The sequence below is a fragment of the Brachycentrus maculatus genome, unplaced genomic scaffold (assembly GCF_059751285.1).
Source record: "Brachycentrus maculatus isolate JH-2025_06_01 unplaced genomic scaffold, ASM5975128v1 h1tg000136l, whole genome shotgun sequence".
NCBI lineage: Eukaryota > Metazoa > Arthropoda > Insecta > Trichoptera > Brachycentridae > Brachycentrus > Brachycentrus maculatus.
Genome location: NW_028280889.1, coordinates 105,582 through 131,074, shown reverse-complemented (window position 1 = coordinate 131,074; position 25,493 = coordinate 105,582). Strand labels below are relative to the sequence as shown.

Sequence of the window (25,493 nt, the reverse complement as noted above, 5' to 3'; positions counted from 1 at the left end):
CCAATAATTTAAATGTAAATCTATATATGTTCATATACATTTAAATTATTGGTTCAAATATTCATAGTTTAACCTTTTCCACTCTGGCCAATTTTTCTCATAACTAAAAGCTAATCTGATAATAAAAGTGTGACGTTTTTCTACCATTAAAATAAATATTTCGGTTCCCTAATTTTAGGACACTATCTGGCACAATTAGTCTGGCAATTCGTATGACCATGTTCATTAAGATTAACTGTATTTATCTGAAATATTTTTTGGTAGAATATACTTGGGTGATAGAGAAATCAGTGATTAAAGTTATATCTGCGCCGGGCCAGACATTGTGGCCCACGGAGCTGCCTACTAGAATCATACGGGCCAGAATGTCTGGCCTACAGAGTGGTAAGAGTTAAATGTTTATAGAACTTCATTTACTAGACAAAATCACTTTCAAATCAAATACCAATATTTTTCATAGTTTAAGTGTATTTAAAATTTTATTTATTGGTGTAGACTTTTTGAAGTGGTGCTATTTTACATGCCCGCCGTCCGCCATTTGCATTTTCAAGACCAATAGGCATCCGTACCGTCGCGTTCTACCAATCGAAGAGCGAATCACATAATTCTCATTCAGTCTCGTTCTGTACGTGGGCACGTGAACCCGTCCCGCCGCCATCTTGTCGTCGGATAAATAAAAATTACCCCATCCGGACAAAAGTGACACTTCTTGCGTCGGTTTTGCGCTGTTTCTAATCGGATTCGGGCGGTTTCGTTAGCTCTGTGTTGTGTTCAGTTTGTCGAACAAGTTTTGTGTTTGTTTGGAATACTGCACTGCCTCAGGAATGCGAAAAGATAAAATTATACTGGTGAGTTGTACCCTTTTGTTCGAATGGTTACTTCATGTGATGTCACGGATTTATCAGAGCTCGATCGAATCAAATAACTAATGTTATAATAATACACAATGAATATGTATTAAAAATATATATTTTTATGTATTTTTTATAACTCATTCCCTTTATTTAAAAAAATTAACACTTGTATAATTCTTCCTCTTCTTCAAACCCTCATCCGCACCCGATGGTGCATAGGGCACTGCATTATATAAACGCAGTGTTATCTTGATCGTTAACACGTGAAGGAAAAATGTGATCAGTCCTTCGCTTCAGGTACCAGTCCAGGGTAATATTGAATAAATATTAAAGTTAAAAAATCACTTGTATTTATTTGACCCCCCCCCAGGGAATCGAACCTGGGACCTCCAGAACGGTAGTCGAGCGTGCTGACCATTACACTACGGAGGCGGACAATAACATATAATACCACTTTAAAAAAATAAACATTTGTATAATAAACGAAGATATAAGAAAGGAATGTAAGGCTGAACAAGGAATAATTGCAAAGACTAGGAAGAGTTCTTTACGGTGGTGGTTTGGACATGTGGAGCGAATGGATAGCGAGAGAATGACCAAGAAAATATATGTGGCGAATGTGAGCGGGAAACAGAACGAGGACGACCGAACAAGACTTGGCACGATCAGATCAATCAGAACCTAAAATCTGGTGGTGTCAAAGGTCTGCGTAATCTAAGGGCATGTATTATGACGAGATGTGAAGGAGGTGAGGAGTTTACGTCAGGACAGAAGAGTGTGGCGTTCCATCCTTTCTGCCAACCCCTGCGGGGAAACGGCGTGATGGTAGTAGTAGTATAATACCACTTAATGAGTGTTATTTCATTACACACGAAATGAAATAAATCATTAAGTGGTATTATATTAAATATGTTTAATTTAAAAATGTCCGCCTCCGTAGTGTAATGGTCAGCATGCTCGGCTACCGTTCTGGAGGTCCCGGGTTCGATTCCCAGGGGGGTTTAATAAATATAAGTGATTTTTTCACTCTAATATTTATTCAATATTACACTGGACTGGTACCTGAAGTGGAGGGCTGATCACCTTTCCTTCATGTGTAAACGATCGAGATAACACTGCGTTTATATGAAGCAGTGCCCTATGCACCATTGGGGTGCGGTAAGGGTTTTATTATTTTATTAATTTAAAAAAAAATCAACATGTCATTCCACAAAGTTAATGCCGAATCAATAAATAATATCATAACTGACTGTTTTCTTTTCAAAACCATATATTTAACAAACTAACTAACCAACCATCGCGCCGCTTCACCGCAGAGGTAGGCAGAGAATAAAACGAATCTGGACACACTCAAAATGTTGTAAATTTTCTGATAGTTCATTCGTTGAAGGCTCGAGACTAGAGTAATTGCTGTTTGCTATAAATTGTGATAAATTATGCGTCCCACAATTCAAAATCGACCCACCTTAATATGACCATCTTTGAATATCTACTAAAATACACCAAATTTATGTTTTCGGTGACAACCCTGGCATTTTTCTTAAACAAAGTGCTTTCACGATTTCTTCCGCATTGTATTTTTTAATAAAATGATCGCAACATTTTGAGTGTGTCCAAATGTTCACAAATCTGGATTATCTCCAATTAGGAGTTATTATATATTTCTCATATAATTTTACTGACATCTCAACATAGATTAATAAGAATGTGTCCGCCTCCGTAGTGTAATGGTCAGCACGCTCGGCTACCGTTCTGGAGGTCCCGGGTTCGATTCCCAAGGGGGGTAAAATAAATAGAAGTGATTTTTTCACTGTCATATTTATTCAATATTATCCTGGACTGGTACCTGAAGCGGAGGGCTGATCACCTTTCCTTCATGTGTAAACGATCAAGATAACACTGCGTTTATATGACGCAGTGCTCTATGCACCATTGGGGTGCGGATAAGGGTTTTATTATTATTATTATTAAGTCTGGGCATTTACGGGGCTTACGACCGTCAAATGCTTGGTCAGGTGTAACGTTCGGAAATTCTACCCATGATTGACAACCACACTACTCAAATTCTTGGAACTCTAAATATATTGATCAAAGTCGAAACATAGATCATGGGTAGAATTGGTGAATGTTACAGAATTGTGGGTGAGAAAATTTTTGCGTTGAAAAAGAGGATCAAGCTGAGTATTGTTTCGGGCCATTCACTGAACCTGCGACGCGCATAGTGGTCACTCATTCATTGTAAAATGGCGAAACATACGGACTACAAATACACTGTCGAATTTCAATCACGTATCGATGGATCCGAGACCGCGGGAGTGTTGATCAAAACAGTAGAATGAAGATCACACGTTTAGATTTTTTTAAACAAAAAATGCCCTATTATTCCTTAGTATTATTATGAAAATTACTCCTGTAATTGGAGATAATCCAAATTTTGTGAAAAAGTATTTGGACACACTCAAAATGTTTTTAATAGATATAATAATAATTATTAGCTTAAATAATAAAAATGAAAATGATATTTTCCGGCGTTTCTAATGTGTGTGATTATAATCCAGGATTCGGACCTCACATACTAATAAAAGAGTTTCTGCTCAATAAAAAGCTTCTTTTCATCTCACCAATAGATGTCTCTAGTGAAGTTCTAGTGATTCAAGAACAAGGTTTCAAAATTGGCTCACATTTATAGAACTTCCAAGAATTTGGTTGTAATTTATTAAATTGCAATAATGGGTAGAATTGGTGAATGTTACACGTGTGTAAAGTGATCACTTAAACCAGCCTATGACGGTCGTCAGCCCCGTAAATGCCCAGACCTCCATATTCTTCTTCATCTTTGATGAGATGTCAAAAAGTAATAAGATTACACAAAATTTGAGTTATCTAGTGCAGCGGTCGGGGATTTTTTTTAAATCGTTACCTGTAAATATTTTTGCGTAAGTCAATATTACCCCTCCCCCTATTTTTAAAAGAAGACAATCAATGTTGATTTTTAATAAATATTATTTATTGAATTAATTCACACGGTAGGTAAAAAAAAATACATGAAAATAGTAAGTTTGTTATAGACAAACGAAATAAAATTCTCAAATTGGATTAAACAGAAATTCAGGTTTTCAGGTTTTCAGGTTTACTTTTCAGTTTTTGAAGAAATGATGTTTGATATGTACACTTACTCCAAAATTGGAACTTTTTGATACACAACAAAGCAAGCACACACCTGAATTGTTTGTAAAAATACGCTTATGAAATGGCAAACTAGAAAAATTACCTTATTACCCCAAAAAAACACTTTTACCCCATTTGGGGTAATTTACCCCGGTTCCCCGACCGCTGATTTCAATTACCCCTCTCGAGTCTAGGTAGGTTAATATGTTAATATGCAAGAATGCGCCTTAATGTGAAATTCCAACCATAAGCAAACACAGTTCAGTAGCGTCGGATTTCTTGGAACAGTGACAGATCAAATCAGCCTGTCAATTTCCGCGACACGTACATATGTATGAGTACATATCGCTCACTCCTTTCAAGAACGCCATAAAATAAAAATCGTCGATTTTCAGTTGTGCTTGTTTTCGGAAAGCCCAGAAAATGTACTTTATCATAGCAAAATATGCATATTTTTAACTTAATATTTACCCGCTTCAGGGCAGACAGTGTTGTTTTTGCATTTTGAAGAAAAGGTATTGTTTAATTATTTTTTAAATACGCTAAATATTTTTCAAATGGAGAAAAAACTTTCAGGTTTTACCTAAAAAGATTTGTTGCACAGTAAAAAGTTCAATAAGTGGCTTGACATTTATTTTGAATACATTTTATTATATTTTTAAACTTTAAGAACGATCTCTTGAAAAAACATTTTTTTTTTAAATATGACGTTGTTGAAATGAGTGAGCGATTTGTACGATTATATAGTGATGTGCATGGAGATTAATTAATAGGTAAACCCAACTCCCCAAAACCCAGACGCTTGTATTCTTGAATCACATTCAACGACTAATTTTAAATATGTTAACTTTAGTTTTACTTACATATTTATTGATTTGGCGTTTAATTTGTAGAACTCCATTTTAATTTATGTATTCATTTTTAAATTAAATACAGATTTTTTGAGTCTAAGATGTATTTTATTAAAAAATACATAAAAATTAATATTTTGATAATTGTTTCGCCTATTCATGGCATTTTCAAACGAATTTTCATTCGCAATTTAGAGAACAGAACGAGGACGGCCAAAAAAGACTTGGCACGACCAGATCAATCAGAACCTAAAATCTGGAGGTGTCAAAAGTCAAAAGGTGAGGGCATGTATGACTAGATGTATGGACGTGAAGGAAGCTAGGAGTGTATGTCGGGACAAAAGAGTGTGGCGTTCCATCCTCTCTGCCTAGCCCTGCAGGGAAATGGCGTGAAGGTAGTAGTAGTAGTAGTATAATTGAAAAGATTAAAAAAAGTCCTTTAACGAAGTTAGGAGTGTATGTCAGGACAGAAAAATAAGGCGTTCCATCCTCTCTGCCTACCCCTGCTGTGAAATGGCGTGAAGTTATCAGTAGTAGTATATTTATCATTTTTATTTTTATTTTTAATGACAGACAAAATGTCGTCAGCAGATTACGTTTGCTGTAAATCAGTTTTTTATTTTATTTTAAAATTAATATTTGAATGCAGCTCAGGAATTCAGACAGCTGTATTGATAATAATAATACAGAATTATTTGTAATAATGATTCACTTTTATTTGCAAAGCTTGTCAAATATCGATTCTGCGAATTGTTTCGCGAAAAATTTGCGTAAAAATAATTTTCCTCGGTAGCGCGGAATTCATAAGAAAAGATTTCAACGCCGAGTCAGACAACAAACCTTCAGGTTTCACAGTAAATTTATGAATTTTCTTCTTTCAAGCGCGCTCAGAATGCTAGCAACTAGTAGTTTGGTTGTATTTTATAGCTAAAAGTGGAAGTTCTTTTAATTTTTTTTATCCCAGACAGGTTTTAGCATAATAAAGGGTCTAGCCTGCCATCAACCATAAGGGAAATGCTCAGAATGCCAGTAATGCGTGACTGTATGGTTGAATTTTTTAGTTAAAATTGGAAGTCTTTAAATTCCAGTGAGTCAATGTGATTTGAGCAATTCATGTACAAAAATAATCCATTACAACTTTTATTAAGGCCTTACCCGCAATAATAGAATTCAGTTAGCGTCCGGCAGCGCTGAGAGTTTGGACGTCACTTCACGCCCGTTTTTTTTCAAAGAATGTGTATTGGATTTTTTGTTTTCTTTTTTAGAATATACTGTTTTTTTAACTCATTACCTTTCAATAACTTTTTTTTGAAACCATATATTTATTTCGAAGAAAAAATCATTTTTTAAATACAAAAACCGTGTTTAAAAAAAAAAAACCTAGTCAAATGTTACGTTGCGATTTATCGAATACTGGGCCTTAAATAGTCCTAAATATGACTAGTCTTAGAATGTTTTTTTTTTCACTATGGCTTCTTCTTCTATCCGCACCCAATGGTGCACAGGGCACTGCATCGTATTGACGCAATGTCATCTTAATCGTTACTTACACGAACGCAAGGTTCATGGAAAGATATATATGTAGTGATAAGTCATATTTTCGTATTTTGTTTTTACCTTATTATTTTTATATATATTTTCTCATTTGTTTATTTGAAATATGCTTCTTACCTTATGTTTTTCTCAATTATTCATTTTAAATATGCTTCTTATGCCTATGTATTATACCTGTTTATTGTTTTTATATTTTGCCGTGTATTAGTATTAGTTTTAGTAATTTAAGTTTTAGTAATTTATTTAGTCCGCCACCGTAGTGTAATGGTCAGCACGCTCGGCTACCGTTCTGGAGGTCCCGGGTTCGATTCCCAAGGGGGGTAAAATAAATATTAGTGATTTTTTCACTGCAATATTTATTCAAAATTACCATGGACTGGTACCTGAAGCGGAGGGCTGATCACCTTTCCTTCATGTATAAACGATCAAGATAACACTGCGTTTATATGACACAGTGCCCTATGCACCATTTGGGTGCGGACAAGGATTTTATTCTTATTATTATTATTTCAAAAAATCTTTTTTGTTACTTTATTATTTGTGTTCCAGTCTTGTTAACCTTAATCCCATGTCCCAAAATGAGAAATAGAAATCACTCATCGGGAATATTATATGTAAATACGACTTATGTATGTAATATGTATTTTTAAAAAAAGGGACTAGTGCATGGTAATATTAAATAAATAATAGAGTCATAGTAGATAAATACTTATGACTTAGTTGGATAAAATTATCTTCAAATCATTTCGTTGTATGTTAGCAGTCATCTCGGAAATGTTATTGTTTGGCACTTAGCGCCCTTGAGAGAAAAAGAAAGAAACAGTTTGCTCGTGTCTAATAATAGCTTGTGCTTAAAGTCAACAATAGCCCCGGGCTATTAAATTGAACAGCACATTTTTCCGACTTGTTAATTTTACTTTCGATAGTTGTAATACTGAAAGATATTAATATTTAGTTTTTTTAGTATGTGCAACATAAAAAAATACTCACCATCAAGCCGCTTCTCCGCAGTGGTAATCAGAGAGGATAGAAAGCCACACCACTTAGCTTTGCATTTTTTTAAACTTTTTTTTTTAATGTGTCCAAATAATTGTTTACGAATCTGGATTTTCTCCGCTTGGGAGTTATTTTTATATTTTGACATCTCAACAAAGATGAAGAAGAATATGGAAGAAATATAGAAGAAATGCTTTCATATTTCTTCCAGACTTATTACCACGTGTGTAAAGTGATTGAGTGTGTCCAAATACTTGTTCATAAATCTGGTTTATCTCCAAATTTAACAGTTATTTTCTAAATCAAAGAGTTTCTGCTCAATAAAAGCTTCTTTCATCTCACCATAGATGTCTCGAGTAAAATTCAAGTAACTCAAGTACTTTGTTTCGAATTTGAACAATATATATAGAAGTTCAGAGAATTTGAGTAGTGTGGTCAACAATCATGGGTAGAATTCGTAAATGTTACAATTGTGTACAGTAATCACTTAAACCAGCCTATGTCGGTCGTCAGCTTCGTAAATGCCCAGACTTCCATATTCTTCTTCATCTTTGATGAGATGTCAAAAAATAATATGATAAATAACTCCTATGATGGAGATAATCCAGATTTGTTAACGAATATTTGGACACACTCAAAATGTTGTAAGTGTAAATAATAGTTACAACATTTTGAGTGTGTCCAAATACTTGTTCACAAAATCTGGATTATCTCCAACAACATGAGTTATTTTCATCACACCAATAGATGACTCTAGTGATGTTCTAGTGATTCAAGATTAAAGTTTCAAAATTGGTTCAAATATATAGAACATCCAAGAATTTGAGTAGTGTGGTTGTCAATAATGTAGTAAGTAGAATTGGTGAATGTTACACGTGTGTAAAGTGATCACGTAAACCAGCCTAAGACGGTCGTCAGCCCCGTAAAGGCCCAGACTTCCATATTCTTCTTCATCTTTGATGAGATGTCAAAAAATAATATAAATAATAGTTTATTATAAGTTTATTAAAGAAATAAAAAAATAATACAGTGCTGGAACTTGTTACGTACTGCAATCAGTCTAGTCCAAGAACAGCCTATTGGCCATATTACATATTACGAGAAGAGATAATATGATGCGTTGTGACGTCACAGCGGGTGGGAGGGAGGGAGAGAGCGAGGCAGGGTGCGAGCGAGGCGGCCAGACCCGCCGGACGGGTCCCGAGCGGCGCGCGGCGGATATGGGTGTTGACCTTTCGGGCGCAGGGCCGGCTCGGGCGGCGGGCGGATCGCTTACAGGGGTGGAGGAGGACATCATAGTCTGGGCATTCCGAGAATCGCTAAATTGCATTATGTATAAGGGTTCCGTGTCTGTCTGCTGTGCTGGTCGGGGTCGTGGGCGTCTGTGTACCGGCCAACGTCGAGTCGTAATCGGATCTAGCTGACTAATTGAACTAAATACTAATCCCTTTACTGCCTACAATGGGGTTCTTCTAGAAAATTTGGTGATGGACTTACAATCTTGTATTTATTTAGTTTGGCAGTGACAGGTATATTGAAAGCCTTTAAATGTAAATTCAGGCAATTAAGGCAGAAAGGATGGAACGCCACACTCTTCTGTACTGACATACACTCCTTGCCTCCTTCACACCATACATCTAGTCATACATGCTCTCCGATTACGCAGACTTTTGACACCGACAGATTTTAAGTTCTGATTGATCTGGTGCCAATTCTTTGTCTATAAAAATACGTTCGTTACGGTTCAAAATACTATAAAACGCCACTTAATTTTGTAATTAATTAACAATTTGATGTAATTATTTTTTTCTTCCTTAAAATGCCATTTTGTATTGAATAAATAAGTTTTTCTTCAAAATAATTATACGGTTATGAAAAAAAGAGTTATTGAAGAGTAAAGAGTTAAAAAATTCTATATAAATAAATATATATATATTTATATATTTATGTATATATGTATATATATATATATATATATATATATATATATATTTATGTATATATGTATATATATATATATATATATAAACATATATATATATATATATATATATATATATATATATATATATATATATATATATATATATATATATATATATATATATATATATATATATATATATATATATATATATATATATATATATACATATATATATATATATATATATATATATAGATATATATATATATAGATATATATATATATATATATATATATATATATATATATATATATATATATATATATATATATATATATATATATATACAATATACATTCTTTAAAAAAATCGGACGTGAACAGACACGTAACCTCTCTGGTGGTCGGCCGGTGCCTGAATTCTGTGTTTGCGAATATGTCCTTAATATTTCAAACATAGTATAACCTAACCTAGCCCAACCTTCCACTACACTCTTGCATATATGACTTGTATGGTGTCTACGTGCGGTTTTCCCTGTTATCCTTCCGGGAACAAAATTCCCTTTGATATATAATAATCCCACATACCTACACACACGCCTCACCGTCAACGCGATACGTGCGACCTTCACCGCTTACACTATGTAATAAAACAACAACCATTTAGTGGAAGAGGAATATCGAAGTCTGGGTATTTACAGGGCTTATGACCTGTCATAGGCTGACTTTAAATGATCACTTTAAAAATGTGTAACATTTATAATTTCACGCATAATTGACAACCACAGTACTGAAACCTTCGGAACTCCTAGACATATTAATCAATCTCATGAATATTTAAAAAAAAAAAAATTGCTACATAAAAAAAATTAAAATCATGTTTTAATGCGTCTTCCAGTATGTAAAAATAATCCGGGGTTTGGATCTTGCATTCATCGAAATAAAGGATATCACTACTCAATACATGCTTTTCTCAATCCGACATAGATGGCTTAATCATTGGTAGAATAGTGAATGCAACCTAGCCTTTGACGGTCTTAAGCCCTGTAAATGCCCTGAATTCCATGTTCTTCTTCATCTATGTTGAGATGTCAAAAATGTTAACTATAATAATATAGTCAATCATAGGTAGAATTAGTGAATGTTAACGTGTGTAAAGTGATCACTTAAACCAGCCTATGACGATCGTAAGCCCCGTAAATAAATGCCCAGACTTCCATATTTTCTTCATCTATGTTGAGATTTTCAATAAAAAAAATTCTACCCAAGATTGACAACCACACTATTCAAATTCTTAAACTTCTAGATATACATGTATATGGTTCATTTTTTAAACCAAGTGCTTGGATCACTAGAATTTCACTAGAGACATCTATTGGTGAGACGAAAAATAACTCCTATAATTAGAGATAATCCAGATTTGTGAACAAGTATTTGGACACACTCAAAATGTTGTTTATAAATTGTTAATTTATCACGAAGTCAGAGCGGAAAGCAGCTCATTTATATGACTTTTTTGTCACTCTACCCATGATTGAATTTTTTTATTACTTGGTGCGGTCTGAAATGATTTTTAGAGCAATTATGAAGGAATTCAATGTATGGTATTTTTCCATTACTTGCCGAATGTCTAATTGTATCGAGCCATATGTGTGTGCCTAGCGTATTAACCCTCCATGACCGATGTATCTAAAAACTACACTTGCTCCGAAGGGGGGTATATGAAGACCCCAGCCCTTTTCATGGAAATATGTTGCTACTACTAATACCATCACACCTTGTGTTAAAGGTATGCAAAGGCGAATAGCCGCAAATTAACAGTAATTTTGAGATAAACGAGTTAATATTATATATATTTTGAAAAACAGTTGTGAGATTGAAAACAGAACGAAGACGATCGAAAAAGACTTGGCACGATCAGATCAATCAGAACCTAAAATCTGGCAGTGTCAAAAGTCTGCGTAATCTGAGGGCATGTATGACTAGATGTATGGATGTAAAAGGAGGCGAGGAGGTTATGTCAGGACAGAAGAGTGTGGCGTTCCATCCTCTCTGCCTACCTCTGCGGGGAAACGGCGCGATTAAAACGACATAATTAAAAAACTGTACTATAAATAACCCCTTAACTTACCCCTCTCCTTATTTATAGAACAGTTTTTTATAACTAACTAACTAACTAACTAACCATCACGCCGCTTCCCCGCAGGGGTAGGCAGAGAGAATAGAGCGCCACACCACTCTGTCCTTGCAAACATTCTTCGCCTCTTCCACGTTCATGCATCTCCTCATACATACCCGCCGATTGTTACGACTCCTAACCTGACCACCTTCAAGTATTTGGCATACCTGATCGAAAGTTGAAAGTGAAGTTTTTTATTAATTTAGATATTATTTTGACCTGAAGATGGAAGCTTATCTTCCGAAACTAGTGGTCTAAAATAAAAATAAAAACAGGGTGCTATTTAATAATTTTATACATGTTAATCTTAGAAAGAAAAAAGAAGAAAAAAACACAAATAATTATTGTAATAAAAATAAATTATGAATTAATTTTAAATCAAACACAGATTTTTTGAGTCTACTAAGTTGTATTTTATTAACAAAAACACATAAAAAATTATATTGTGACAATTGTTTCGTTCGTTAATGCATTCGTTTGATAATGCCCTAACAAGGCGAAACAATTGTCACAGTATAATTTTTTATATGTTTTTGTTAATGAAACACGCTAAGCAGACTAAAAAAATCTGTGTTTGATTTAAAATTAATACATGAATTAAAATGGAGTTCTACAAATTAAACGCCAAATCAATAAATAAAAATAAATTATGCTACCAACAAACATTAATAAATAATGAATGTAAGTCCCTCTCCAAGCACAAGAGCTTAGTCTCTTTATTGGAGAAAACAACGTTATTCATTTTAATATTGTAAAAGTAGAAATGTCTAATAAAAGAAAACTTTGGTTCCCATATTACTACTACTACTACCATCACGCCGTTTCCCCGCAGGGGTAGGCAGAGAGGATGGAACGCCACACTCCTCTGTCCTGACATACACTCCTCGCCTCCTTCACATCCATACATCTAGTCATACATGCCCTCCGATTACGCAGACTTTTGACACCGCCAGATTTTAGGTCCTGATTGATCTGATCGTGCCAAGTCTTTTTCGGTCGTCCACGTTCTGTTTTCCCTCTCACATTCGCCACATATATTTTCTTAGTCATTCTCTCGCTAACCATTCGCTCCACATGTCCATACCACCGCAAAGAGCTCTTCCTAATCTTTTCAATTATTCCTCGTTCAGCCTTACATTTCTTTCTTATATCGTCGTTATATTAAATATTGAATATTTCAAAAAAAAATTAAGAACAGTATGGAAGTCTGGCCATTTGCAGGGCTTGCGTTATAGGCTTGGGTAAGGGTTTGTTAGTATTATTATAAATATTTCAAAATATATTTATTAAATTGACTAACTAACTAACTAACCACCACTCCGCTTCTCTGCAGGGGTAGGCAGAGAGAATAGAACGCCACACCACTCTGTCTTAGCAAACATTTTTCGCCTCTTCCACGTTCATGCATCTCCTCATACATACCCGACGATTATAACGACTTCTGACCCGGCCGCTTTCAAGTATTTGACATACCTGATTGTGCCAAGTTTTCCTCGATCTTCGTCTGTTTATTTTTCCAACTAATAGGGGGTTGAATTAGTTCTTGCCGTTAGTAAAAATTTAATATTTCTCTGTGATTTAAATAAATTCCTTTCGTTTTTGTTTCTCCCGCTGCCTCGAACACTCACGTGGCACTTTCAACCGCCTCAAACAGCCTCAAAATTAAGGCTATGGGCCTTGTTCATCGGCAGGGAAACTGGTTCCCGTATGCTCTGAAGGAGAGAGATATGGAAAGGCGACTTTGCATGTGTGATTCACTTTTGCAACGGCATCACAGAAAAGGTTTTTTGCATCGCGTCATCACCAGCGATGAGAAGTGGATCTTCTTCGACAACCCCAAACGCCGCAAAGTCATCTGCCAGCCAGGTCAGCCACTCCGAGAAAGAAGGGCAATACTTTGAATAAAATCTTACTTAAAAAAAAATATTATTAATTCAAAATACTACAAAAAACGGCGAGAATTAATTCAACCCCCTATACATTCGCCTCATAAATTTGTTAAACCGTTCTTTCCTCACTCATTCGTTCTACATGTCCAAACCGTCTCAACACACCTTTCTTAAGAAATGATGATGCTTATCTATAAAATTAAATTAATTTGCCTGAATGATTACCAAGTTATACAGTGGAACGTTGTTTTAGGGGGATTTTAAGTCCCCCTCTTAGGCTTGCGCGGGTTGAGTATCGTCGAAAGTAACAGTAGCGCAGTGCTTAGCGAGTGTGCCTAGCGAACACGTCCGGTGCGGCGCCTAACGGATAAATAATAAATTAGAATCGTACCTACATATAACTTAACACATTATATTATTTTCTCCATGCGTTACTTCATCACCTCACACCGTTACGTTCTGCCTACAAAGTTAACTGTCAACATTTCGAGTGTGTCCGAATTATTCTTCTTCGTCTCTTTCCATGTTGGGTTCCTAGGTTATGTAGAGCAGTGCTCCGCGACCTTTTCTCACCTGCGACACACCAAAATTCTTCCTAGTATAGGCTTTTGTCACGATGTTGGATTATTGGCTAATAAATTAATATGAAAAATCACAAGACTGTCGATAACATTCTTATTGAAATCTGTAGAACTAAGGGAGATATTAAAGTTTAAACTTTAGACATTTGAATAAAACGAAAGACGTGCGTTCGCATACGTCATCACATTTCCGTCATCGAACGTTTTATGACGTCATATGGTTTATTGTCACAATAATTAAAGAAAACACTTCGTTTTTTACCACTTGAGTTTAATTATAGACTACATGTTTCAGAAGCTAAACTTCCATCATTCAGGTCTGTATAATAACTAAAATATAAAATATAATAGTAGTAGTCGATGGTTTATTGTCTATGGTTAATAGAACTGTAATAGTAGTAGTACGGATTGTTTGTTTCCCACTACACTACCATTTGTGTTATACAAATGTGAGGGGAGGGTGGACCATAGACATTAAGAAATAGAGCCGCCAATAATTTAGCAATAACACCAACATTAAAATAACTCCATCGTTTCTGTGACGTCATTCATTGCCAACTTACGAAAATAACGTTTTTTGAAGGCGAATTTTCCAAAAGAAAATGATGAATGAAAATATTGATAATATCGGCTGTTATAAACACAAAACGAGTCTAATACAATCCTTTATAGGTTGAGTATGTTAAATTAGATATTCCTCCCGTCTGACAAAGATCCATTCTAAGTTTTCCTCGGTCTTCCTCTGCTTTTTTCCAACTGCATTTGCCCTATTTGTTTAACCGTTCTTTCCTCACTCATACGTTCCACATGTCCAAACCATCCCAACACACCTTTCTTGATTTTATCGATGATGCTTATCTCACCCTTGCATTTTTTTCTTTATTTCAAAGTAGGTAAGAATTTATTTTTCACGAATTTATAAATTCTCGTCGAGTTATCGAATCGCTGCTTAAGAAATTTCGTTAAAAAAAATATAAATAAATAAATAAGTATACATGTAATTGGATCAGGTAAGGTTTAGTCTCCTCTCGGGGGGCATTGTAGCGATGTAAGGCTTCTGGCGCAGGCGAACTAGAAAGCGTAAGGCATTACGATCGGAGCCGACCGGAAGTACGTAATAATAATTTATGGAAATTGCCCTCCGTCGGCAGATTCGATTTCCGCTAAAAAACCAAATATTACCAAACAATTTACCGCCTCATTATTATCCATCCCGCTGGGTTATATTCAATCTCGCTTTGATTAAATAAACTCCTGCTTTATCACTTATATACTACTACTACTACTACTACCATCACGCCGTTTCCCCGCAGGGGTAGGCAGAGAGGATGGAACGCCACACTCTTCTGTCCTGACATACACTCCTCGCCTCCTTCACATCCATACATCTAGTCATACATGCCCTCCGATTACGCAGACATTTGACACCGCCAGATTTTAGGTTCTGATTGATCTGATCGTGCCAAGTCTTTTTCGGTCGTCCACGTTCTGTTTTCCCTCTCACATTCGCCACATATATTTTCTTAGTCATTCTCTCGCTATCCATTCGCTCCACATGTCCATACCACCGCAAAGAGCTCTTTCTAATCTTTTCAATTATTCCTCGTTCAGCCTTACGTTCCTTTCTTATATCTTCGTTTTTAATTCTGTCATGCAATGATTTTCCACACATATCACTTATATGCTCGCAAAATTTATGAATGTGGTCCAGAATGGAGATGATTCAAATTAATTTCAATGAAAACATATTCTCCATCTTCCTTGTGTGTCATGTCAGGTCCCCCCGATGTCGTTTATCTCTGGAGAGCATGAGTAATTTCTAAACAATTGTTTTGTATTTTTAATTGGAGTTTCACCATATACTTAAGTATGTTGATTTTTGTTCACAGCGCTGGGTTTGTTCACATAGGAGATATTTATATATTGATACTACGTATAATAAAAACCTATCGGCGGAAGCTAAACTGGCAGTGCACAACGGAGTCCTGGTTTAAACTCTAATGTATGGAAGTGAAACATGGAGTTGGCGAAAGAAGAATGAAAGTAGACTGAATGCAGTCGAAATGCGATCTCTTAGAAGAATGTGTGACAAAACGATGTATGATAGAAGTTTGAATAGTGAAATAAGGAAGGAATGCAAAGCTGAGATAAGCACTATCGATAAAATTAAGTAAGGTGTGTTTAGATGGTTTGGACATGTAGAACGAATGAGTGAGGAAATTACGGTAAAACAAATTTATGAGGCGAATGTAATTGGAAGAAGGAGCAGAGGAAGACCGAGAAAAGCATGGCACGATCAGGTATGCCAAATACTTGAAAGTGGTCAGGTTAGGAGTCGTAATAATCGGCGGGTATGTATGAGGAGATGCATGAACGTGGAAGAGGCGAAGAATGTTTGCAAGGACAGAGTGGTGTGGCGCTCTATTCTCTCTGCCTACCCCTGCGGGGAAGCGGCGTGATGGTTAGTTAGTTAGTTAGTTAGTTCCTTTTTTATTACTTATATATATATGCTCGTAACATTTACGAATGTGGTCGAGAATGGAGATAATTTAAATTTTATAAAATTAAACAACTTTGTTTTATTATTAGTACACTTTAACCTACCGGTTTCGACAAGAACCTTGTCATCATCGGGGTTTATTAAATTCTAAAACATTAAAATACTCATAATTAATTACATCCCCTTACCAAATACTAAATCCTAAATGTTATCAAATAATAATAGTCCCAGCAAAGTGGCATATTTTAAACTTAATATTTACCCGCTACAGGGCAGAAAGTGTTGTTTTTGCATTTTGAAGAAAAAGTATCTTTTTATGTATTAATTTTATGTACTAATTTTGAATCAAACACAGATTCTTTGAGTCTACTAAGTTGTATTTTATTAACAAAAACACATAAATAATATTATATTATGACAGTTGTTTCGCCTTGTTAGGGCATTATCTAACGAATGTGAAGATCAAATGGACTACGGTCCTTATGTAGCTATACAATTATAAGTGACAGTTTTAACACGTGCAGCAATAATTTATGGGAGACAACAGTAGCTAATGGGGGATGTAGGTATGTACCCTTATATTTATTTTCTGGGAAAGGAAGAATTTATTGACATGGCCATATTTTAGAGATTTTAATACAATTGTTGGTAATATTATTTTTAAGAATTTTTATATGTAGATGTAATTATTAGTTTATCAATAACGCATCATGCAAGCGTTAACATAGAGAGAGATGATGTACAGTAATAGTCTATTTAAATATGTTTAGCAGTAGTGAAGACATACGGTTGGTTTGTTCATTAAGTAGTGGGGGATGTTATGTCCCCCACTACCTAATGAACAAACTAAGTTTCAGGTTTTACCTAAAAAGATATGTTACACGGTAAAAAGTTCAATAAGTGGCTTGATATTTATTTTTTAATATTTTTAAACTATAAAAACGATCTCTTGAAAAATCAAGTTTTTATTTTATTTATGACGTTGTTAAAAAGAGTGAGCGATATAATATGCTACGAAATGTGCAAATCAACGTAGGGTTTTTATTTCATAGAAATCTGACCATGTTTTTCAAACTGTGAAGGCATTCCCAACATTGGGCGCGAGATCCGGATTGCAAAAAGCCATTAAGGCGCCGATTAAACTCGTAAATTACGCGGACACAGTTCATAGAGCCAACCAGGTGAGAAACGCCATCGCCAGAATAGAAATCACTTAACTCCGCGCTCTGTTTTTCCCAGAAATACGAAAAAAAATAGTAGTCTCTATGTTTGTTTGTTTGCCAACGTAGTTATTCTGAAGAGTCAAAAAAATAATGCTAGATTGTAGCTTGATTTCTAGGTATTTTCTAGGAATTCTGGGTATTTATGACCTGTCGTAGGCTAATTTTATTGATCGCTATGTGCACCGTAACAAACAGTTCGACTGCATTCAGTCTACTTTCAACCTCCTTTTGCCAACTCTATTCTTCACTTTCATACATTACTACTTCGTTGTGTACTACCAGTTTAGCTTTCGCTGGTGGGTTTTTATTTGCTATCCTCCTCACTCACACTCTCCTTTCTTCATCATTTTTTTCATACCTAGAAAACATATTTCCCAAATTTACCCCCAAGTCTACATTTATCTCTTTAAAAAAAATATAAATTTGGATTTATCAATATTTATCAACAAATTACATACGTTGCACACATTATACACGATTGTCACCAGCTTCTGCAGGTCTTCTCCACATGTGGCACAGCATCATCAGCATGCAAAAAGCAACACACAGACAAATTGATCATTTTAACCCCGATGTTTATTTATGACCTTCAGTTTTTTCATGCATTATCCACATATATATTGAACACCTACAGTGACAGACATCACACACCCCTGTTTAACACTTTAAGAGGTGCAAAACCAAGATGAAAACGAATCAAATGTGTCCAATACATTAAAAACTTCACCAATCGCATTCCCAGATCTGATACAGAAGCATCTAGGCTTCCCGACAGACCTTCTCTTGCAAAGCAATTTTATTTTATGAACTAAATGGCGAAAATTATAGAAAATGTTCTCTCCTGAAAAACCAAGTTTTTTGATATATGACGTTGTTGAAAGGAGTGGCTCTCTGGTACCTTTGTTATCCTGTTCCCAGGACAATTTGGCTCTTCTCACTTGACAAACTGCCGACCCCTGGTCTAGGAGATCGCCCCACTTGATTGTGTCGGCCGGGTTGCATAATGGACTTACCTCCTCTCGAATCTCTCATCGCGGGTCACCTCGGAGTAGCGGTAATCTTATTATTGGCCATAGGGACTTGTGTGTACGTACTCCATAGGCACACAACGGCGAGAACTGGTTCCTATACACAAGCTCAAACTTATACGACGACCATATGCTTTCCGGGCTACAACTATGTCCAAAGCGCTATACAATCCGTGCTGAATAAATGTCTGTAATATAGCCTTCTGTATTTTATCATTTTAAACACTTATTTAGTTTGTCTCTAAGGGACACTTTAGCTGCAGCAGTTTCTAGTTGCCTAGAGTAGGTGTTGTACATCGTCCAGCATTCGAAGCCATAGAGAAATGCAGGTCTGACAATTGTCTGGTAGACCTTTCCCTTAAGCTTGGCTGGCATTTTTGACTCCCTGCACTAATTTTGGAACTTCATCCACACTACACTAATTCTACATCTGCAGCACACTCTCCATCCTTATGTATCGCATCGCATTTCATTAACTCTTACCACTCTGTAGGCCAGACATTCTGCCACGTATGATTCTAGTAGGCAGCTCCGTGGGCCACAATGTCTGGACCGGCGCAGGTATAACTTTAATCACTGATTTCTCTATCACCCAAGTATATTCTACCAAAAAATATTTCAGATAAACACAGTTAATCTTAATTAACATGGTCATACGAATTGCCAGACAGTGTCCCAAAATGAATAATAATAATAAATCCCTTACCGCACCCCAATGGTGCATAGGGCACTGCTTCATATAAACGCAGTGTTATCTCGATCGATTACACATGAAGGAAAGGTGATCAGCCCTCCACTTCAGGTACCAGTCCAGTGTGATATTGAATAAATATTAGAGTGAAAAAATCACTTATATTTATTAAACCCCCCTGGGAATCGAACCCGGGACCTCCAGAACGGTAGCCAAGCATGCTGACCATTACACTACCAAAATATTTATTTTAATATTAGAAAAACGTCGCATTTTGTTTGATCAGAGTAGCTAGAGTAGTAAATCAGTGATGAGAAAAAATGGTCAGAGTGGAAAAGGTTAAAAAAAACTCTCGCTATCCGGAGAGTAACAGATTCTTCTCGAAAGGTCACCCATAGCAAAAAGGGTCGTCGTCTTAAAAGTCGCTCGGTCTATTTATAGCTCCGCGTTCGCAGTAGCCGGTAGCCGAGTTGGTCCTGCACCGCGTTTAGTGAGTGAACAATTAGCCGATCCGGTTTGGTCTACACTCTACACTCTACACTCTACACTCTATACTCTATACTACACCAACTTTAGTGGTGTACGTACTAGCTCATGCCACATAACGAGCGTGTACCTAGCCAGCCGTAATAGCAGACCACTGTTACATACAATACCGGTCCTAAACTTGCAGCTTGTATGCAGAGACGACCAGTTTTAAACTTCAGCTATAACACGTCACAGTTTTTTGTTTTTTTTTTTTTATTTATATAAAATAGGGAAATATGTTTCGCTCTCCTTATCCTTCACCGTTCACTTTGTGTAATACCACATTATTCGTGACTACCAGATTCGGAACGATCATCCCATCATCAGGTCATTAAAACAAAACACGGCACAGACAGATTCTGAGGATCTTTGAAAAGAAGGAGTAGAAGAAGATTAACGTCATAAGAAAATTTCCGCTTAGTACGTTGGGGTCAACGAGTGTGTCTAGTTATTTGTAACTGCTGTTAAGATAATACTCATAATTAAGTAGTTATCTGTACCAGTTATCACAACCTAATATTACTGATATTTAACGGGTAATTATTCCATTAACGGACAGTATTACAGAAATTAATTGTAGACATTAACTTCTCGAGTAGTAAGGTATTAATGAAAAAGTTTCGTATTTATATATATATATATATATATATATATATATATATATATATATATATATATATATATATATATATATATATATATATATAAAATGTCATATATCAAAAATCGTCAATTTTCAGTTGTGCGTGTGTTCGGAATACTCAGAAAATGTACTATATCCCAGCAAAAGCGGCATATTTTTAACTTAATATTTACCCGCTACAGGGCAGAAAGTGTTGTTTTTGTAATTTGAAGAAAAGGTATTGTTTCACTATTTTTTTTAATATACAAAATATTTTTCAAACGAGAACTAACATTCAGGTTTTACCTAAAAATATCTGTTGCACAGTAAAAAGATCAGTAAATGGCTTGATATTTATTTTTAGTACATTTCATTATATTTTTTAACTTTAAAAACGATCTCCTGAAAAATCAAGTTTTTTGATATATGAGGTTGGTGAAGGAGTGAGCGATATTTAGAAGTTCGAAGAATTTGAGTAGTGTGGTTGTCAATCATGGGTAGAATTGGTGAATGTTACACGTGTGTAAAGTGACCACTTAAACCGGACTGCCATATGTGTATTTATTTCGAAGAAAAACTTTTTTAAAGTACAAAAAAATGTTTTAAGCACGTAACAACAAAAAACATCGTTTTTTTTAAGTTTCTTTCGGAATGCATTTGAATCCTTAGGGGATATCCTTTTCAAAGGAATCCGAAGTCATCGTCTCCGCTGAGGACTTCGTGAGAAGTGAGCAATAAAGTCAATTAAGCAAAAGGAAAGGATAATTAAACCTGTCTTACAATTCCGTGTAAATGAATCCTTTGACGATTCCGAGAGACCTTTTTTACCTTACATTGAACGTATTATTTATAATACTTTATGTATCCGGCTGTACGCGTTGCTGTGGCTCATTCTGGTAAAATGTAAAAGAAAATAATAAAGTATACGTTTTTAATTTATTGTATTATAAATGAACAACTACATAGTTTTTTCCTCGTTATATTTTAATAACTATAAAAAAAACACTTGCGGATTTCTAGACTAATTTTTTTATTTATAAATGTAATCACGACTAGTTTTGAGAACTAAAGATGTTCTCATGAATGCATGAATGAAAATATTATTTTTATTCATTCAAACCGCACCCCATTGGTGCATAGGGCACTGCATCATATAAACGTAATGTTAACTTGATTAACAAACACATGAAGGATATGTGATCAGCTCTCAACTTCAGGTACCAGTCCATGGTAGTATTTAATAAATAATAAAATGAAAAAAAATACTTGCATTTATTTGATTCCCTCTAGGAATCGAACCCGGGACCTCCAGCACGGCAGCTAAACATGCTAACCATTACACCACGGAGGCGGATGTCACCTTGTGTAATACCACCTTAAAACTTGTATAAAGCCTCATTTTTTTGACATCTCAATATAGATGAAGAAGAATATGGAAGTCTGGGCATTTACGGGGCTTACGACCGTCATAGGCTGGTTTAAAACGTGAGCCCCGTAAATGCCCAGACTTCCATATTCGTCTTCATCTATGTTGAGATGTAAAAAAAAAACATAAAATAACTCCTATTTGGATATAATCCAGATTTGTGAACAAGTGTGTATTTTATTTATTGTTTCGGCATTTACTTTGTGGTAAGACATTTTAAAATGATTAAGGAGTTTTTGGAGATAGTTTGTTGCACATTTTATGAACTTTATAAAAGTAAACAAACTCTGTTTTAACCACTTTTTCTATTATAAGTACACTTTAACCAACCGGTTTCAACAAGAACCTTGTCATGATCAGGGTTTATAAATTATAAAACATTAAAAACATTAAAATACTCATCATTACCCTTACCAAAAACTAAATCATAAATGTTATTGTGCATTGTGTAGCAATTCCAAATAACAGCTAATGGAATCACCCCAAAAACAGTATGAAGCCGCGCACGCATACATAAAGTGGAGCACACAAAAAAAACTACTGTGCGTAATTTTGCTTTCTAGGAACAGAAATTTGAAAAATATCAAAAATAGGACTGTTACTTAAATTCAATTGATTATTTATAATATTTAAATTTTGTTTTCTCGCTTTTTTACTCAAGTGGTATAAAAACAGGTATTTGTTGTTCAAAGTGTCGTATAATACCATTTTCAGGAACGAAAGACATGTTTCTACAATTTTAGCTCGTGCGTTAAGGTATGCATATGGTATAAACATACTCGAATCGATGTCAATGCTAAGAATGTTCTCCACAATTTGCAAGGTGATCGGGGCCTTTAGCTGAGCGCTCCAGTCCCCATATTAGGGCATTGTCCACTAACGTTCCTAACATATCGCTAACTCCTTTCAACAACGTCATATATTAAAAATCGTCAATTTTCAGTTGTGCATGTTTTCAGAATGCCCAGAAAATGTACTATATCCCAGCAAAAGCGGCATATTTTTAACTTAATATTTACCCGCAACAGGGCAGAACGTTTTGTTTTTGCATTTTGAAGAAAAGGTATTGCTTAATATTTTTTTTAAATATACTAAATATTTTTCAAATGCAGAAAAAAACTTCAGGTTTTACCTTAAATGATCTGTTGCACAGTAAAAAGTTCAATAAGTTTTGATATTTATTTTAAATGCACATATCAACATAGATGAAAAAGAAAATGGAAATGCATCATCAAATTTCCGTCATCGAACGTTTTGTCACGTTACATATCATGTGTGATTAATTGTTTACCTGTCAACAAGTGGACCATAGACACCAAATAGAGCCGCCAATAATTTAACAATGACACCAACATTAAAATAATTCCATCGTTTCTGTGACGTCATTTATTGCCAACTTACGAAAATAACGTTTTTTCGATGGCGAATTTTCCAAAAGAAAATGATGAATGAAAATATTAATTGTATTGGCTGTTATAAACACAAAGTCTAATACAATCAATACTTTATAGATTGAGTATTTTAAATTTGTCCGCCTCCGTAGTGTAATATTCAGCACGCTCGGCTACCATTCTGGAGGTCCCGGGTTCGATTCTCAGGCGGGTCAAATAAATATAAGTGATTTTTTACCGTAAAATTTATTCAATATTACCCTGGACTGGTACATGAAGCGGAGGGCTGATCACCCTTCCTTCATTTGTTAAGGATCAAGATAACACTGCATTTATATGATGCAGTGCCCTATGCACCATTGAGTGCGGATAAGGGTTTTTATGTTAAATTAGACATTCCTCCCGTCTGACAAAGATCCATTAACGCAAGACTGACGATATCTTCTTCATTTTATCTGTACGCATGTCGGGCAGATAATGCTTATCGAATTGTTGTATATGCGTCGATAATAGGATTATGTGAGAAAGATAATGTGACAGCATTCGGATAATGATGAGTGTGCGAGTAAACAGTGTACGACTACTTTTGGGTGATAGGAGTAATGAAATAAGTGTGTGAAATAAAGAAGTGATATAGTTCAGATGTGAGTGGTTATATAATATATACATATATATATAATATGTACATATTATGTACTAACATTACTAATTCATATACTTGTGTGCTAACATTACTGTCCGCCTCCGTAGTGTAGTGGTCAGCACGCTCGACTACCGTTCTGGAAGTCCATGTGGTTAATGTGGTACATGTGGCACGTATATACATGATACGTAGTACATGGTACATGTGGTACGTACGTACATGTTACATGGTACATGTGGTACGTAGTACATGGTACATGTGATACGTACACACATGTTACATGGTACATGTGGTACGTACGTACATGTTACATGTGATATGTACATACATGTTACATGGCACATGTGGTAGATGGTTAGTGTGGTACGTACGTACATGTGGTACGTATGTACATGTTACATGTGGTACGTACATACATGGTATATTGTATATATGATACGTACGTAGGTACATGGTAAACGTGCCATAGACGTAAATGTTACATGGCACATGTGGTAGATGGTTAGTGTGGTACGTACGTACATGTGGTACGTATGTACATGTTACATGTGGTACGTACATACATGGTATATTGTACATATGATACGTACGTACATGGTAAACGTGCCACATACGTACATGGTAATACAAACACACTTAAGGTAGTAGTATTTTACGAAAATGTCGCCATATAAATTATCCAAAATTATCATCATTTTTTAATACATTTTGTCTTGCTTCGACAAGGGTCACAACCCTCAGTACTATTGAAAGCTGTCCCACCGCATGCCCAGATCTGATACAGAAGCATCTAGGCTTCCTGACAGACCTTCTCTTGCAAAGCAATTTAAAAAAAATAATATTAAGTTGCAAATTTCTTGAAAATGTGAAACTATATAAAATTGTATCCCTCAGTACTAAGATGAAGAAAACGAAGTCTTTCACGGGCGTTAATGCTCCCTACCAAAGCAACGGATCGCCGAACGATTCAATGGTCGCTGGTATACCAGCAGTGTCCGCATTTCCGGATCTGATAATGATCACCGAAACATCTACGTCGCCGCAAGATCGGGTTAAGCTGATAATAATTGGCCCGGTCCACCATACCGTTCGCTTAGCGGCTCATCAGGCAATCATCTCCTCGCTCTGCGTACAAAAAACCATAGAGAATGTAAGAAATAGATGGATAGTGTCAGAACGGTAGGTACTTGATGGAAAAATTATTTGAACTTACAAAAAAGCTTAGATAATGTTAGAACGGTAGGTACTAGATAGAAAATTGATTTGAACGTACAAAAAAGCTTAGATATTGTTAGAACGGTAGGTACTGGACAGAAAAGTGATTTGAACTTACAAAAAAGTAGATAATGGAGAAATTTCGATAATATTCTTCTTCGAACCCATATCCGCACCCCAATGGTGCATAGGGCTCTGCATCATATAAACGCAGTTTTATCTAGATC

The 25,493-nt window shown here is 35.4% G+C and overlaps 1 protein-coding gene across 1 annotated transcript in view; it reads left to right on the top strand.

The window, feature by feature from the left end:
- Nucleotides 1–614: 614 nt before the first annotated feature.
- Nucleotides 615–25,493, top strand: part of B4 (imaginal disc development protein B4) — an 82,625-nt gene continuing 57,746 nt past the window's right edge. The window contains exon 1 of the mRNA XM_088260501.1: nt 615–848. The gene's annotated coding sequence lies outside the window, so the exon portion shown is untranslated. The remainder of the gene's footprint in view (nt 849–25,493) is intronic.